Raw genomic sequence first — 17,600 nt, 5'->3', positions numbered from 1 at the left:
ATTGCCCTCCCTTTTTGAAATAGACCTTAAGAATCCACTTCAGGCCAGCTTGCTCTCTATTCTCAGGGGCTGATCAGTACAGAGGTGGTGACTTGAGAGTTTGGCTTTCCAGAGCCTAAATCACTGAGGCAGGCCAAGGATTGGTAATATAATGCCAGATATTCTTTTAATATGGGTTTAATTGCATTTGGTAATTAGAGATAAAACTTAAAATCCAAACGCAAATAGTAGTAATTAAGGAGTGAGAGGGAGAGTGGGCACCTTTGGTGCCATACCTATGAGCAGGAGAATTTAGACACACTGAAATAAAATCATTTACCTAACAGTACCTAGCACATGGGCTTCCCAGGTGGTGCTAGCGGTAAAGAACCCACCTGCCAATGCAGGAGATATAAGAGACATGGGTTAGATCCCTGGGTCGGGAAGATCCCCTGGAGAAGGAAATGGCAACCCACTCCAGTATTCTTGCCTGGAGAATCTCATGGACAGAGAAGCCTGGTGGGCCACAGTCTATAGGGTCACAAAGAATTGGACATGACTGAGTAACTAACACCCACACACACACCTAACACAAAGTAGGTGCTTAAGATGTGTTTGTATAAATATATTAAAGGTGTGCCTTGATGGGCTATGGCTTGCAACTTTACAGGGATATTGGTTTTGTAGATTTGTTTTTCCATTTATAAATTAAATATAATTATTGTAGAAAAGTAAGTAAAACAAGCATAAATTAAAAAAGCTCCCCAAACACTCAGGGATAACCTTTATTAACATTTTGATGTATATCCTTCGAGAATTTTTCCCATGCAAATCTATATGTTTAATATCTATAAGTAAGTAAGTAAGTGAAGTCACTCAGTCATGTCTGACTCTTTGCGACCCATGGACTGTAGCCCACCAGGCTCCTCCATCCATGGAATTTTCTAGGCAAGAGTACTGGAGTGGGTTGCCATTTCCTTCTCCAGGGGATCTTCCTGACCCAGGTATCAAACCCTAGTCTTCCACATTGCGGGCAGACGCTTTACTGTCTGAGCCACCATATCTATAGGTATGTATTTTACATGGAATCAAACCATGTAATTGTTCTATAAACTACATTGTGATTTAAAACTATGGTTTAAATGTTCTTCTATGTAAAGAAATGCAATCCAAAGGACATTGGCTTTTGGCATTAGACCAAGTTTGTTCCAACTCTGTATCTGTTACGGAACAGATTGTTGTGTTTGAGCAAATCTCTTTATTCTTCTGAACTTCAATTTTCTAATCTGTGGATAAAAATGGAAATAATATAATACTTCTCAGAATTCTTGTGAAAACAAAATGAGATATATATATAGTTCATATATGCTTCATAAAAAGTAGCTATTTTAAAATATATATGTAATTTATTTTATGCATTTTTTGCTTTTAACAGTGCTGCATTGACTGTGATTGTACAAACATTTCACAAGCTTCTTATAGTTTTCCCTTGAGATAAATTTACCTGGGTAAGGAAATGTGCTCTTTCTGGTTCTTTGAAGGTACTATATTTAAAAATGTCTTCCAGAAAAGTTGGACCAGTCTCTAGCTGCACCAGTAATTTATGAGAATGCTATAGAGTCCAGTTCTGTATATATTTTTAATTTTTGCCTATCTGATAAGTGAAACATAGTATTTTGTCTTAATTTGTATTCTTTTTTACATGTTTAATAACCTTGGATTTTAGGAGTAAATATTCTAGTCTTACCCTTGTCTTATTCTTTTTGATTTGTGAGAGCTTTTTATGTATTAAAACTTTTAATTCTTCACTATATAAATTGCAAATAAAGTTTTCTGGCTTGTTTGCCATGTAGTTTTATATTTTTTGATTATATTGTTTTTGCTGTTGTTGGCTCAGTCTCTTTATGTGTTATAGATCTGTTGAAATTTTGTATTATTTTTGAGTCAGTTTTGATAATATGTGTTTCTAACAGTGTGTCCATTTCATCTAGGTTATGTCTCTCTCTCTTTTCTTTTTTGCTATGCAGTTGTTCATAGTATTCTCTTATAATCCTTTTTACTTCCATAAGGTTGGTAGTAATGTCCCCACTTTGAATTCTGACTTAAGTTATTCGCTACTACTACATTTTTTGGTCAGTCTAGCTCAAGGTTTGTCAATTTTGTTGATCTTTTCAAGGAATCAAATTTTCATTTTGTTGGTTCTCTGTTTTTCTATACACTATTTCATTTATCTCTGCTCAATTCTTTAGAATAGAATTTCCTTCCATCTTCTAGTTTGTGTTTAGTTTGCTCTTCTCCTTATAGTTCTTTAAGGTGTAAAGTTATCAACTGAGATTTCTCCTTTTTTAATGTAGTCATTTTCAGCTCTAAATTTCCTCTGGACCTTAGTGTATCCCATAAGTTTTGGTATGTTTTATTTTTATTTCCATCCATCTCATGGTATTTTCATCCATCCCAAGATATACATTTCCCTTGTAATATTTTTTCCATCCATTGGTTATTTTAAACTGTATGCTTTAATTTCAAAATATTTGTGAAATTTCCAGTTTTCATTCTGTTACTGATTTCTGTGTCATTTTATGGTATATATCAGAGAAGATACTTTTTAGGATTTCAGTCTTTCAAATTCATTGACTTGTTTTGTGGCTAACATAAGTTCTGTCTTGGAGAATGTTCCTTGAAAAAGAATATTTATCTGCTATTCTAGTTCTGTTTTATGAGAGATTTTAATTGGCTTTGAATTTTATAAAATACTTTGTAGCTTCTATTTAAATAATCATATTTTCCTCATTAATTTATTCATGTGATTATATCAAGAGATTTTTAAATGTTAAATCAGTTATCCATTCCTGGAATAAATCTTAGTTGGTCATCCTATTTTTTTCTTTTAATGCAGTTCTGGAACAAGTTGCTAATATTTTATTTAGGGTGTTTGTACTTTATTAATCAGTAAGATTGCTCTGTTGTTATCTTTTCCTGTTTTATACTTATTAAGTTTTGGTGTCAGGATTATGTTAGCTTTACAAAATACTTTTAAAAACTTTATTTTTCTATACCCTGTAATAGTTTGTATATGATCTATCTGTCCTTTAAAGCTTTGTTAAAACTCACTTATAAAACCTCATGGTCTGGTCCTTGGAGGGGGCAGGGGTTATGGTTGTGGTGTGTACAGATCTTTCGTAGAATCTTCCAATTTATTCTATGGTATTGGTCTACTTAGATTTTCTCCTTCTACTTGAAAAAAGTTTTGATAATTCAACTTAACTAGGAAATTATTTATGCTCAAATTTAAAGTTTCTTGAGCATAAAATATTTTCTTATAATATTATTTCAATCTTCTCTACATATGCTTATTTTTCCTTTTTAATTTCCAATATTGCATCCTCTTTTTTTCTTGGTTACTGAGTCATACTTTAAAATTTTTTTTCAATGTTTCTTTGAACAGTCTTTTAAAATAAGTATCTTTTTTGTTTATTCTATTGTAAGTTGTTTTGGGATATCATTGTTCAGTTGCTCAGTTGTGTCTGACTCTTGGTGACTCCATGGACTGCAACAGGCCAGGCTTTCCTGTCCTTCACTAGCTCCCAGAGCTTGCTTGAACTCATGTCCAATGAGTCAGTGATGCCACCAAACCATCTCATCTTCTGTCATCCCCTTCTCCTCCTGCCTTCAATTTTTCCCAGCATCAGGGTCTTTTTGAATGAGTCTGCTCTTTGCATCAATGGCCAAAGTTCTGGGGGGTGTTAAGGCTATAATTGCTTTCTACCAATTATTGTGGAAGTTCTGATTATCATAATTATATGAGCTAGAATATTGATATACATCCAGTAAGTACTCATATTAACATACTATAGCTATTAAAATCCCCTTTCTTAAAATATATAAAATACTTCATTGTAAGTAATTTATGTATGTGTATATATGAAGTATATATATATATATATATATATATATATATATATATATATATATATATATATATATATACACTGCTTTGCTGGAGAAGCCATGAAGAGATACCCCACGTCCAAGGTAAGAGAAACCCAAGTAAGATGGTAGGTGCTGAGAGAGGGCATCAGAGGGCTGACAGACGAAACCACAATCACAGACAACTAGCCTATCTGATCACACGGACCACAGCCTTGTCTCACTCAATGAAACTAAGCCATGCCGTGTGGGGCTACCCAAGATGGTGGAGTCATGGTGGAGAGGTCTGACAGAATGTGGTCCACTGGAGAAGGGAATGGCAAACCACTTCAGTATTCAACCCCATGAACAGTATGAAAAGGCAGAAAGATAGGGCACTGAAAGATGAATTCCCCAGGTCGGTAGGTGCCCAATATGCTACTGGAGATCAGTGGAGAAATAACTCCAGAAAGAATGAAGGGACGGAGTTAAAGCAAAAGCAACACCCAGTTGTGGATGGGACTGGTGATAGAAGCAAGGTCTGATGCTGTAAAGAGCAATATTGCATAGGAACCTGGAATGTCAGGTCCATGAATCAAGGCAAATTGGAAGTGATCAAACAATATGGCAAGAGTGAACGTTGACATTCTAGGAATCAGGGAACTAAGATGGATGGGAATGGGTGAATTTAACTAAGATGATCATTATATCTACTACTGTGGGCAGGAATACCTCAGAAGAAATGAAGTAGCCATCATAGTCAACAAAAGAGTCTGAAACACAGTACTTGGATGCAATCTCAAAAATGACAGAATGATTTCTGTTTGTTTCCAAGGCAAACCATTCAATATCATGGTAATCCAAGTTTATGCCCTGACCAGTAACACTGAAGAAACTGAAGTTGAACAGTTTTATGAAGACTTACAAGACCTTTTAGAACTAACACCCAAAAAAGATGTCCTTTTCATTATAGGGGACTGGAATGCAAAAGTAGGAAGTCAAGAAACACCTGGAGTAACAGGCAAATTTGGCCTTGGAGTATGGAATGAATCAGGGCAAAGGCTAATAGAGTTTTGCCAAGAGAATACGTTGGTCATAGCAAACACCCTCTTCCAACATCACAAGAGAAGACTACACATGGGCATCACCAGATGGTTAACACTGAAATCAGATTGATTATATTCTTTGCAGCCAAAGATGGAGAAGCTCTATACAGTCAGCAAAAACAAGTCTGGGAGCTGACTGTGGCTCAGATCATAAACTCCTTATTGCCAAACTCACTTAAATTGAAGAAAGTGGGGAAAACCACTAGACCATTCAGGTCTGACTTAAATCAAAGCCCTTATGCAGAGGGAGTGAGGAATAGATTTAAGGGACTAGATCTGATAGACAGAGTGCCTGATAACTATGGATGGAGGTTTGTGACATTGTACAGGAGACAGGGATCAAGACCATCCCCATGGAAAAGAAATGCAAAAAAGCAAAATGGCTGTCTGAGGAGACCTTACAAATAGCTGTGAAAAGAAGAGAATCAAAAAGCAAAGGAGAAAAGGAAAGATACCCATTTGAATTTAGAGTTACAAAGAATAGCAAGGAGAGATAAGAAAGCCTTCCTCAGTGATCAGTGCAAAGAAACAGAGGAAAACAATAGAATGGGAAAGACTAGAGATCTCTTCAAGAAAATTAGAGATACCAAGGGAACATTTCATGCAAAGATGGGCTCAATAAAGGACAGAAATGGGATGGACCTAACAGAAGCAGAAGATATTAAGAAGAGGTGGCAACAATATACGGAAGAACTGTACAAAAAAGATCTTCACGACCCAGATAATCATGATGGTGTGATCACTCACACTCACCTAGAGCCAGACATCCTGGAATGTGAAGTCAAGTGGGCCTTAGAAAGCATCACTACGAACAAAGCTAGTGGAGGTGATGGAATTCCAGTTGAGCTCTTTCAAATCCTGAAAGATGATGCTGTGAAAGTGCTGCACTCAACATGCCAGCAAATTTGGAAAATTTACCAGTGGCCACAGGACTGGAAAAGGTCAGTTTTCCTTCCAATCCCAAAGAAAGGCAATGCCAAAGAATGCTCAAACTACCACACAATTGCACACATCTCACAGGCTAGTAAAGTAATGCTCAAAATTCTCCAAGCCAGGCTTCAGCAATATGTGAACCGTGAAATTCCAGATGTTCAAGCTGGTTTTAGGAAAGGCAGAGGAACCAGAGATCAAATTGCCAACACCCACTGGATCATCAAAAAAGCAAGAGAATTCCAGAAAAACATCTATTTCTGCTTTATTGACTATTCCAAAGCCTTTGACTGTGTGGATCACAATAACATGTGGAAAATTCTGAAGGAGACGGGAATACCAGACCACCTGACCTACCTCTTCAGAAATCTGAATGCAGGTCAGGAAGCAACAGTTAGAACTCAACATGAAACAACAGACTGGTTCCAAATAGGAAAAGGAGTACGTCAAGGCTGTATATTGTCATCCTGCTGATTTAACTTATATGCAGAGTATATCATGAGAAACGCTGGGCTGGAGGAAGCACAAGCTGGAATCAGATTGCCGGGAGAACTATCAATAACCTCAGATATGCAGATGACACCACCCTTATGGCAGAAAGTGAAGAAGAACTAAAGCATCTCTTGATGAAAGTGAAAGAAGAGAGCAAAAAAATTGGCTTAAAATTCAAGATTCAGAAAACTAAGATCATGGCATCTGGTCCCATCACTTCATGGCAAATAGATGGGGAAACAGTGGAAACAGTGCTGGCTTTACTTTTTGGGGCTCCAAAGTCACTGCAGATGGTGATTGAAGCCAGGAATTAAAATATGCTTACTCCTTGGAAGGAAAACTATGATCAACCTAGACAGCATATTAAAAAGCAGAGACATTACTTTCCCAACAAAGGTCAGTCTAGTCAAGGCTAAGGTTTTTCCAGTAGTCATATGGATGTGAGAGTTGGGACTATAAAGAAAGCTGAGTGCAGAAGAATTGATGCTTTTGAACTGCGGTTTTGAAGAAGACTCTTGAGAGTCTCTTGTACTTCAAGGAGATCCAACCAGTCCATCCTAAAGGAGATCAGTCCTGGGTGTTCATTGGAAGAACTGATGTTGAAGCTGAAACTCCAATAATTTGCTCATCTGATGCGAAGAGTTGACTCATTGAAAAGACCTTGATGCTGGGAAAGATGGAGGGGAGGAGGAGAAGGGGACAACAGAGGATGAGATGGTTGGATGGTATCACCGACTCGATGGACATGGGTTTGGGTAGATCTGGTAGTTGGTGACGGACAGGGAGGTCTGGCGTGCTGCGGTTCATGGGGTCACAAAGAGTCAGACACGACTGAGTTCCTGAACTGAACTGAACTGATATATGAAGTAGAAATTGACAAGATTAGTCAGAATACTGTTGTAACTTGACAAACAAACAGAATTAATTGTCATATGCTTTACTCACCAAATTGACATTGCTTTATTTTTCAGTGCACCTCTCTTTCCAGAAACTATTTTCACTTAAATACTTTTTAATCTTCAATATGCAATCCTAGCATCTCTTGCTTTAATACAACAGTGAAACCAATTGAAAATGAGTTTAATTTAAGCATTTTTTTATAGCTTGGAATTCATATTTCAGATGACTTAAAAGCCATAAAATTATTATAAATTTTGAGATTAGAACTAAATTATGTTGCAAATCATAAGGCTATGATTAACATGAATTTTTAAGTACAGTAAAACCTTAGTAATTTGGGAAAAACAGTACATCTGCATTAGAAAGTCTAAGTTATTGGAGCATGTTTTATTTATTTTTAATTTTTTTAGCTTTAAATTCTTTAAGAAAAAATCAATTTATTTATTTTAATTGGAGGCTACTTACTTCACAATATTGTAGTGTTTTTGCCATACATTGACATGGATCCACCATGGGTGTACATGTGTTCCCCATCCTGAACCCCCGTCCCACCTCCCTCTCCATCCCATCCCTCTGGGTCATCCCAGTGCACCAGCACCAAACACCCTGTCTCATGTATCGATTGGATTGGTGATCCATTTTACATATAATAATATACATGTTTCAATGCCATTCTCCCAAATCATCCCACCCTCGCCCTCTCCCACAGAGTCCAAAAGACTGTTCTATACATCTGTGTCTCTTTTGCTGTCTCGTATATTGGGTTATCGTTACCATCTTTCTAAATTCCATATATATGTGTTAGTATACTGTATTGGTGTTTTCCTTTCTGGCTTACTTCACTCTGTATAATAGGCTCCAGTTTCATCCACCTCATTAGAACTGATGCAAATGTATTCTTTTTAATAGCTGAGTAATATTTCATTGTGTATATTTACCACAGCTTTCTTATCCATTTGTCTGCTGATGGACATCTAGGTTGCTTCCATGTCCTGGTTATTATAAACAGTGCTGTGATGAACATTGGGGTACACGTATCTCTTTCAATTCTGGTTTCCTTGGTGTCTATGCCCAGCAGTGGGATTGCTGGGTCATATGGCAGTTCTATATCCAGGTTTTTAAGGAATCTCCACACTATTCTCCATAGTGGCTGTACTAGTTTGCATTCCCACCAACAGTGTAAGAGGGTTCCCTTTCCTCCACATTCTCTCCAGCATTTACTGTTTCTAGACTTTTGGATAGCAGCCATTCTGACTGTCATGAAATAGTACCTCATTGTGGTTTTGATTTGCATTTCTCTGATAATGAGTGATGTTGAGCATCTTTTCATGTGTTTGTTAGCCATCTGTATGTCTTCTTTGGGGAAATGTTTGTTTAGGTCTTTGGCCCTTTTTTTGATTTGGTCGTTAATTTTTTTGGAATTGATCTGCAGAAGCTGCTTGTATATTTTTGAGATTAATTCTTTGTCAATTGCTTCATTTGCTATTATTTTCTCCCATTCTGAAGGCTGTCTTTTCACCTTACTTAGAGTTTCCTTTGTTATGAGAAGCTTTCAAGTTTAATTGGGTCCCATTTGTTTATTTTTGCTTTTATTTCCAATGTTCTGGGAGGTGAGGTCATAGAGGATCCTGCTGTGATTTATGTTGGAAAGTGTTTTGCCTATGTTTTCCTCTAGGAGTTTGATAGTTTCTGGTCTTACATTTAGATCTTTAATCCATTTTGAGTTTATTTTTGTGTGCGGTGTTAGAAAGTGTTCTAGTTTCATTCTTTTACAAGTGGTTGCCCACTTTTCCCAGCACCACTTGTTAAAGAGATTGTCTTTTCTCCATTGTATATTCTTGCCTCCTTTGTCCAAGATAAGGTGTCCATAGGTGCGTGGATTTATCTCTGGGGTTTCTATTTTGTTCCATTGATCTATATTTCTGTCTTTGTGCCAGTACCATACAGTCTTGATGACTGTAGCTTTGTAGTAGAGCCTGAAGTCAGGCAGGTTGATTCCTCCAGTTCCATTCTTCTTTCTCAAGATTGCTTTGGCTATTCGAGGTTTTTTGTATTTCCATACAAATTGTGAAATTATCTGTTATAGTTCTGTGAAAAATACTGTTGGTAGCCTGATAGGCATTGCATTGAATCTATAGATTGCTTTGGGCTGTGTACTCATTTTCGCTATATTGATTCTTCCAATCTAAGAACATGGTATATTTCTCCATCTATTTGTGTCATCTTTGATCTTTCATCAGTGTTTTATAGTTTTCTATATATAGGTCTTTTGTTTCTTTAGGTAGATATATTCCTAAGTATTTTGTTCTTTATGTTGCAATGGTGAATGGAATTGTTTCCTTAATTTCTCTTTCTGTTTTCTCATTATTAGTGTATAGGAATGCAAAGGATTTCTGTGTGTTAATTTTACATCCTGCAACTTTGCTATATTCATTGATTAGCTCTAGTAATTTTCTGGTGGAGTCTTTAGGGTTTTCTATGTAGAGCATCATGTCATCTGCAAACAGTGAGAGTTTACTTCTGCTTTTCCAATCTGGATTCCTTTTATTTCTTTTTCTGCTCTGATTGGTGTGGCCAAAACTTCCAAAACTATGTTGAATAGTAGTGGTGAGAGTGGGCACCCTTGTCTTGTTCCTACTTTAGGGGAAATGCTTTCAATTTTTCACCATTTAGGATAATGTTTGCCTGGGGTTTGTCATAGATAGCTTTTATTATGTTGAGGTATGTTTCTTCTATGCCTGCTTTCTGGAGGTTTTTTTTATTATCATAAATGGATGTTGAATTTTGTCAAAGGCTTTCTCTGCATCTATTGAGATAATCATATGTTTTTTATGTTTCAATACAGCTGCATTAGAAAGTTTAAGTTATTGGAGCACCTTTTTAAAAGCAGATGTGTTAGGTGGCAAATGGGGATAATAAACAGTTTAAGAAATGTCAATTATATTTTTAAGAAACTTTCTTTTGATAATTAGGCAAGAATGTTTTGAACTTTGCATGCATTTTGTATTGAAATGAATGCTTCTAAAGAAATTAAAAGTTGAAGAATTTCTCCTAAACTGTTAATATTATTGATTATCTAGTTAAATTAATATGACACTGCTCTCCTAAATTTTGGTAATATGATTAATTAAATCAATCTGATTAATAAATCCATCCTTTAAAATATCCTTTTATGACTTTTCAGGGCTTTGCACCATCAATTACCATCAGCTACTCCTACCATCATCAATATACCTTTCAGTTGACTTTAAACACGTTCAAGTTTCAAACCAACAAAACCCTCTTTAGGATCCCCTTCTGTTATAGCCCAGCATCTCAACATAGCAGCCCATATTTCTTAATCTTATGTTTTCATCCCTCACTTCTCAACTCAGAGCAATCTGGTTTCTGCCTCTGTCCTTATACTGAAATTGAGACAATATTTTTTAGTCTCTATCTTACTCAGTCTCTGCACTATTTGGTACTGATAGCTATTCTTTCTTCACGTTGTCTTCTCTCATGTCAATTTTCCTAGGTATTATGCCTTCCTAGTTCCCTTCTAGTCTCTTACAACATTTATTCAGAGGCTCCTGGTAGGAGTCCCCACTTTGGGTAGCTGGCCAGCTCACATTTCTTTCTTTATCTCATATATGGTATTAGATATACAACAGTGGTGAGTTTCTATGACCAGCTTTCCTGGCCATAACTAATTGATTCAGGGTTAGAAATCTGACCCAAGCTGGACCATCAGATGCATACAAAATAAATTATGAAATCTGGAATGAAGACAGGAACAAGGAATCACTGGTAGTAATCCAATCCCATTATGTCTAGCCTCCCAAGAGAAAGTACATGAATTTTTTTGGCTGAGGTTCCTGTAATTGCCCAGTTCCTTTCCCTCTCTGACTCAACTGATTGCTCAAACAGTTTCTTTTTGGTTCTGTGAGATACACACAATAAACCCCTTCCCTGATTTGCCCAACAGCCAATTTATTTTGTTTGTATAAATTAACAAGAATAGTTTTTATTTAAGCAAATAAACATCTTGATTGGCTCCTCTTCTCATCCCTGACATTGAACACTGACATTCACCACAGGATTCTCTCTAGACCTGCTTCTCATTTTAATCACTTTCCTTGAGCCTTTTCACTCAAAGCAATTACCTCTTTTCATGTAATTTTAACTTATAGATTTATTTTAATTAAAAAAATTTTGTTTTATTTTTATTCATTGGATTTTTTTCTCATACCTCAAAAATCTCCTCCTTTTGCTTACATTTTATAGTGTCCTCAACTCTCCTTGCTTCCCTTGCCTGAGTTGGAAAGAGGAATACAGAACTTTCTCTTATGCTTCTCTTCCTATCCATCTCATGTTGGAGTTATTGATTCTCTTCTTACTCTACATGCTTTTCATAACCTCTTTCCTCTGTTATCTTGATGCTGAAAATTTCAAACTGTATGTCTCTAACTGTCCAAAATCCTCACGCATATCTCCAAGCACTTACTAGACAATTTCACTTTGCTGATCCAAAGATCTCTTAAACTCAACATGCCCAAAATTTAATTCAAAATCTTTTTCTTAAAATGGCTTTTCCTCCTATGTTATAGGGTCACCACCTACCTAATCTCCCTCTCCCATGCCTAGTATTGTGACAGTAAATGATGGCATGGTCTGTCTTTTCTATGGCCTGCAAGCTGAGACTGGTTTTTTACATTTCTAACATGTTATAATCACTTCATGGCAAATAGATGGGGAAACAATGGAAACTGTGACAGACTTTATTTTCTTCGGTTCCAAAATCACTGCAGATGGTGACTGAAGCCATGAAATTAAAAGACACTTGCTGCTTGGAAGAAAAGCTATGACCAACCGAGACAGCATATTAAAAAGCAGAGATATTACTTTGCTGACAAAATTCCATCTAGTCAAAGTTATGGTTTTTCCAGTAGTCATGTATGGATGTGAGAGTTGGACTATAAAGAAAGCTGAGTGCCAAAGAATTGATGCTTTTGAACTGTGGTGTTGGAAAAGACTTTTGAGAGTTCCTTGGACTGCAAGGAGATCAAACCAGTCCATCCTAAAGGAAATCAGTCCTGAAAATTCATTGGAAAGACTGATGCTGAAGCTAAAACTCCAATGTTTTGGCCACCTGATGTGAAGAACTGACTCGTTGGAAACGACCCTGATGGGTTATAACAAAATAAACAGCAAGTTTACAGTTTCATATTCCTCTGACCTGCAATATCTAACCCGCGTGGACTGTCAACACCACTAAATTTTGGGTGTGCACCCAGGACATACAAAGGGTTGATAGGAAGCCAAACCGACTCTCTTGCATTCTTTCTCAGTTATACTCTCTATCCTGTTTATCTATTACTTTGTGAGAAAGCTAAAGTGAAAGCAACTCTGGACTGAGTTCAAGCTGTCATTCTTGCCTGTCTCTAAACGCAGTTAGGAATCTGTGATTTGGACTAGGGAAGACAGTTTTCTCTTGTTTTGCCTTGTTTTGTTCTTTTTGGTTGTTATTCTGTCACTAAGTCGTGTCTGATTCTTTGTGAACCCATGGGACTGCAGCACACTAGGCTTCCCTGTCTTTCACTATCTCCTGGAGTTTGCTCAAAATTCTGTCCATTGAGTTGGTGATGCCATCCAACCATCTCATCCTCTGTTGCCCCCTTCTCCTCTTGCCCTCCATCTTTCCCAGTGTCAGGGTCTTTTCCAATGCAAAAGACCATTTGGCTATATGAATAATGCTGTTATGAACATTTGTATATGAGTATTTGTGTGGATATATATTTTAATTTCTCTTTGGTTTATACCTAGGAGTGTAATTGCTGGATCATAGAATTCTCTTTTCCAATCAAATTGTATGTGAGTTATCCACATCCTTTTCAGCACTCGCTATTATGTGTATTATTTTAGCCATATTAGTAACTGTAAAGTGGTATATCTTTGTGGTGTTGATTTTCATTTCTCTGATGGCTGATGATGTTGAACATCTTTTTATGTGCTTATTGGCCATCTGTATGTCTTTTTTGGAGAAATGTCTAATCAGAGTCTTTGCCCATTTTAAATTTAATAAATAATTAAAATCACTTGTATTCACAGTTGCATTGTAAGAATTATTTGTATGTTCTAAACATAAATCCTATATAAAATGTATGATTTGCAAATATTTTATCCCATGCTGTGTGTTGTCTTTTCACTTTCTTGATGGTATCATTTGAAATACAAAAGTGTTTTTAAAATTTTTGTTGGAGTAGAGTTGATTTACAATGTTGTGTTAGTTTTAGGTATACAGCAAAGTAAATCAGATATATACATATATCCACTCTTCCTTTAATATTCTTTTCCCACATAGGCTATTACAGAGTATTGAGTAGAGTTCCCTGTGCTATACAGCAGGTCCTTATTTTAGTTATAAGTTTTATATATAGTAGTGTGTATATGTCAATACTAATCTCCCAGAGTTTGCAACCTCTTACCCTCTGGTAACCGTAAGTTTGTTTTCTCATCTGTAACTGTATTTCTGTTTTATAGATGAGTTCATTTGTTGGCTTGTTTAAGATTCTACATATGAGTGATAGCATATGATATGTCTTTCTCTAACTTCTCTCTGTATGACGGTCTCTAAGTCTACCCACGTCTTTGCCAATGGCACTATTCCATTCCTTTTTAGGGCTGAGTAGTAGTCCAGTGTCCGTATGTACCACATCTTTATCCATTCCTCTGTTGAGGGACATTTAGGTTGCTTCCCGTGTCCTAGCTATTGTCAGCAGTGCTGCAAAGAACATTGGTGTGCAGGTATCCTTTGAAACATGGCTTTCTGCAGCTATAGGCCCAGAAGTGGTATTGCTGGATGACCAAAAGTTTTAAATTTTAATGAAGTCCAATTAATTTTTTTTTCTTTTGTGGCCTATGATTTTGGTGTCACATTTAAGAAAGCACTATCCAATCCTAGATCACAAAGATTTAGACCTGTTGAAGTGAAAAGACTCAATGTATCTCTGGTTTCCGAATCTGCAAAGAGCTTGGATATTTAACTCCTTACCGATTATGCAGAGGAACTATAGTTTACTAAGGAAGATTGGATGAGTGTGTTACTGTTCTGATAACTTGTTGAAATTCATGTAGATGACTTACTCCAAGGAGTACTACAGGAGAGGAGGGAGGTCAGAGCCCCTGGATGGTGGCAGCTGCGACAGAGAAGCAGCATTCATCCTGCTGCCCTGCTTTATGTTGGGACAACTGTCGGTGATGCCATACAGATCTAAATTCAGTTAGCTTTAAGTAACCCATTCGGTTTGTGTGGGATTCAGTGGTCTAATAGAATAGGTCCCATGTATCCAAAGAGGTCTTTCTAAAAGTAACTATTTAAAAATTTTAAAATGTGAAATCCATTTTTTATAATGTTATTACATTATATTACAACATAGAACCTCCATTTCTCCTTTTCCTCACCCCTCCCAGGTAGGAAGAAGAGATGTCTCTGGTGGGACTTTTGCTCTTATGGGACTGCTTTTCTAGTACTAGTGAGTGACTTGGCATTAATAAAATTTTAGCAGTATTCGCAGTTATGATTTCTGATGACCTTAGCCGAGGGAAGGGCTTTTATGATCCTGACCTCTTGTCACATTCTCTTTTTAAAAAGTAATTTTATTTATTGCTTATTTATGGCTGTGCTAGGTCTTTGTTGCTGTGCAGGCTTTTCTCTAGTTGCAGTGACTGGGGGCTACTCTCTAGACGTGGAGCCTGGACTTCTCATTGCTGTCGGTGGCTTCCTTTGTTGTGGAGCATATGGTCTTCAGTAGTTGTGACACACAGGCTCAGTAGTTGCGGCTCCTGGGCTCTAGAGCACAGGTGCAATAGTTGTGGCTCATGGGCTTAGTTGCTCTGCAGCATGTGGGATAACCCTGGCCCAGGGATCAAACTCGCGTCTTCTACATTGGCAGGTGAATTCTTTACCATTGAGCCATCAGGGAAGCCTTTGTCACGTTTTCTTATTAAAAGAAAGTCTCCCATTTTACAATCCTGGGAAAAAACGTTCATTTCAAAAAATGTTTATCGTATACTATTGTGTGTCAGGTAAGGTGGATACAGTAGAAAACAAGATAGATAGTTTTTAACCTCAAGAACCTCATGTTCTAGAAAGAATCTTTGGTACGGAAGCAAGAAATTATAATTCTGTGTTAAGAGCTATAAAGGGAGAGACTTCACTGGTGGTCCAGGGGTTAAGACTCCATGCTCCCAATGCAGGGGACTGGGTTCAATTCCTGGTCAAGGAACTAGATCCCGCATGCTGCAACTAAGACTTCGCATGTTGCAACTGAAGACCCTGTGTGCTGCAATTAACCAAAAAAAAAAAAAAAAAAGAACTATGAAGGGAGAAGTACAAGCAGCTGTGGGTACCTGTAGGTGAGGCACTTAACTCTCAGCTGAGGGGTGAGGACCAGTGACGTAAGGGTGACATAAAGTCTGGCCAGTTTGTTGTAGGACTTCTGCAGAGCCACAGTCCTGCTGCAGCTCCAACATCTACCAGCTTGTCACATTTCTTGATATTTACCACCTGTAGTTTTCTCATATTTGAAATGGGGAAAATAATAGTACTCATCTTATTGGTTTTCTGTGAAAATAAATGTCAGTACATATAAATTGCTTAGCACAGTACCTCAGTAAACAATAAAAAATGGTCATTATTATTTTGAGAGCTGAAGGGTTATCAGGCTTCCCTCGTGATGCAAGTGGTAAAGAATCCACCTGCAGTACAGGAGATGTGGATTTGATCCCTGGGTTAGGGCGATCCCCTAGAGAAGGAAATGGCAACCCACTTCAGTATTCTTGCCTGGGAAATCCCATGGACAGGGGAGCCTGGTGGGCTACAGTCCATGGGGTCACAACAGTTGGACACAATGGAGAGACTGAACCAACCCCATGAAGGATTATCAAGGGTTAAGAAGTAACTGAGTGATCAAGGTCAGGAGAATATTCCAGGCACAGAGAAGAGTGCAGTGCTTGGCTGGAGGCAGAACAGATCATGGAGAGTCTGAGTAACTAGAAGAAACTCATTATGCTGGAATACTAGGTATGAGGGATTGGAGAGCAACAGACAAGGCAGGAGATGTGGACAGAGGCCTGATCATAGAGATGTTTGGCCTTTATCTCAAGAGTATACAGAGTCATGAAAGGGTTTCTTGCAGGACACTGATAGGATCTGATCTGAATTTTAGGTCATTCTTGTTATAATTGAAAAAATGCATTTAAGGATAAGATAAGAGGTAGGGAGACAAATAAAACTTTATTATAGAGGCTTCTGTTTTTTCAATGGCCAAGTAAAGATGGCACTTAACTCTTCTGTCAGAAATTAATGGAAGATAAGAACAAAACACAGAAATGCAAATTAAATCTTTGAAAAAAAATTAGGTGAAATCTCTAGCCCTGAACCATAATATATGAGGAAAAGTTACTGAGAACAACTGTGGTCAAGTAAGAATATGAATGCTGCTGCTAAGTCACTTCAGTCGTGTCCGACTCTGTGCGACCCCATAGATGGCAGCCCACCAGGCTCCCCCATCCCTGGGATTCTCCAGGCAAGAACACTGGAGTGGGTTGCCATTTCCCTCTCCAATGCATAGATATTGAAAATTGCTGCATCTACATATTTCAGACAAAAATGACAGAGAAAAAATTTCCAGAAAAGACACTATACCCTAAGGGGAAAAAGCCCCCAACATTTCTGTAGTTTAAGTAATGGGAATGCGCTCTTATTGGGGTGAAGAGTAAAGAGGAGCATGAAAAAGAAATAGAAATATATAAATTTAATAGTTGCTGATATTATGGAGTAGTAGATACTGTCCAATAAAATAGATGAGTACATACATTATAAGTTTATAGTTATTCCACAGATATACTTGCAAATGTGAAAAAGAAAGTTTGTATTATTAAGGGGCAAAGCAAGGTCCTGAACAGAGTGAACAGAGGGGAAAGAAAACCAACATAAATACATATATGCTTGTGTATCGATAAAATGTCTCTGAAAGGACTTACACAACTTTGGTTAGCTGGGTCTCCTCTTTTTATGGGAATTGTGTCACTGGGGGCCTGGGATGGGAGAGAAATGTTTATTGTATACCTTTGGGAAAGTTTTGAATTTTTTAACATTACTTTCAAAAAGTAACTTTTCATAAAAAGAAATATTTAATACTTTTTTTTTTTAACTGGAATATGGTTGTTTTACAGTGTTGCATTAGTTTCTGCTGCACAATGAAGTGAATCAGACACGTGTATATGTAAATCTGCTCCCTCCCACCC

The sequence above is a fragment of the Capricornis sumatraensis genome, chromosome 1 (assembly GCF_032405125.1).
Source record: "Capricornis sumatraensis isolate serow.1 chromosome 1, serow.2, whole genome shotgun sequence".
Taxonomy (NCBI): domain Eukaryota; kingdom Metazoa; phylum Chordata; class Mammalia; order Artiodactyla; family Bovidae; genus Capricornis; species Capricornis sumatraensis.
The sequence above is the reverse complement of the archived record's forward strand: the minus strand, read 5'-3'. Positions refer to the sequence as shown.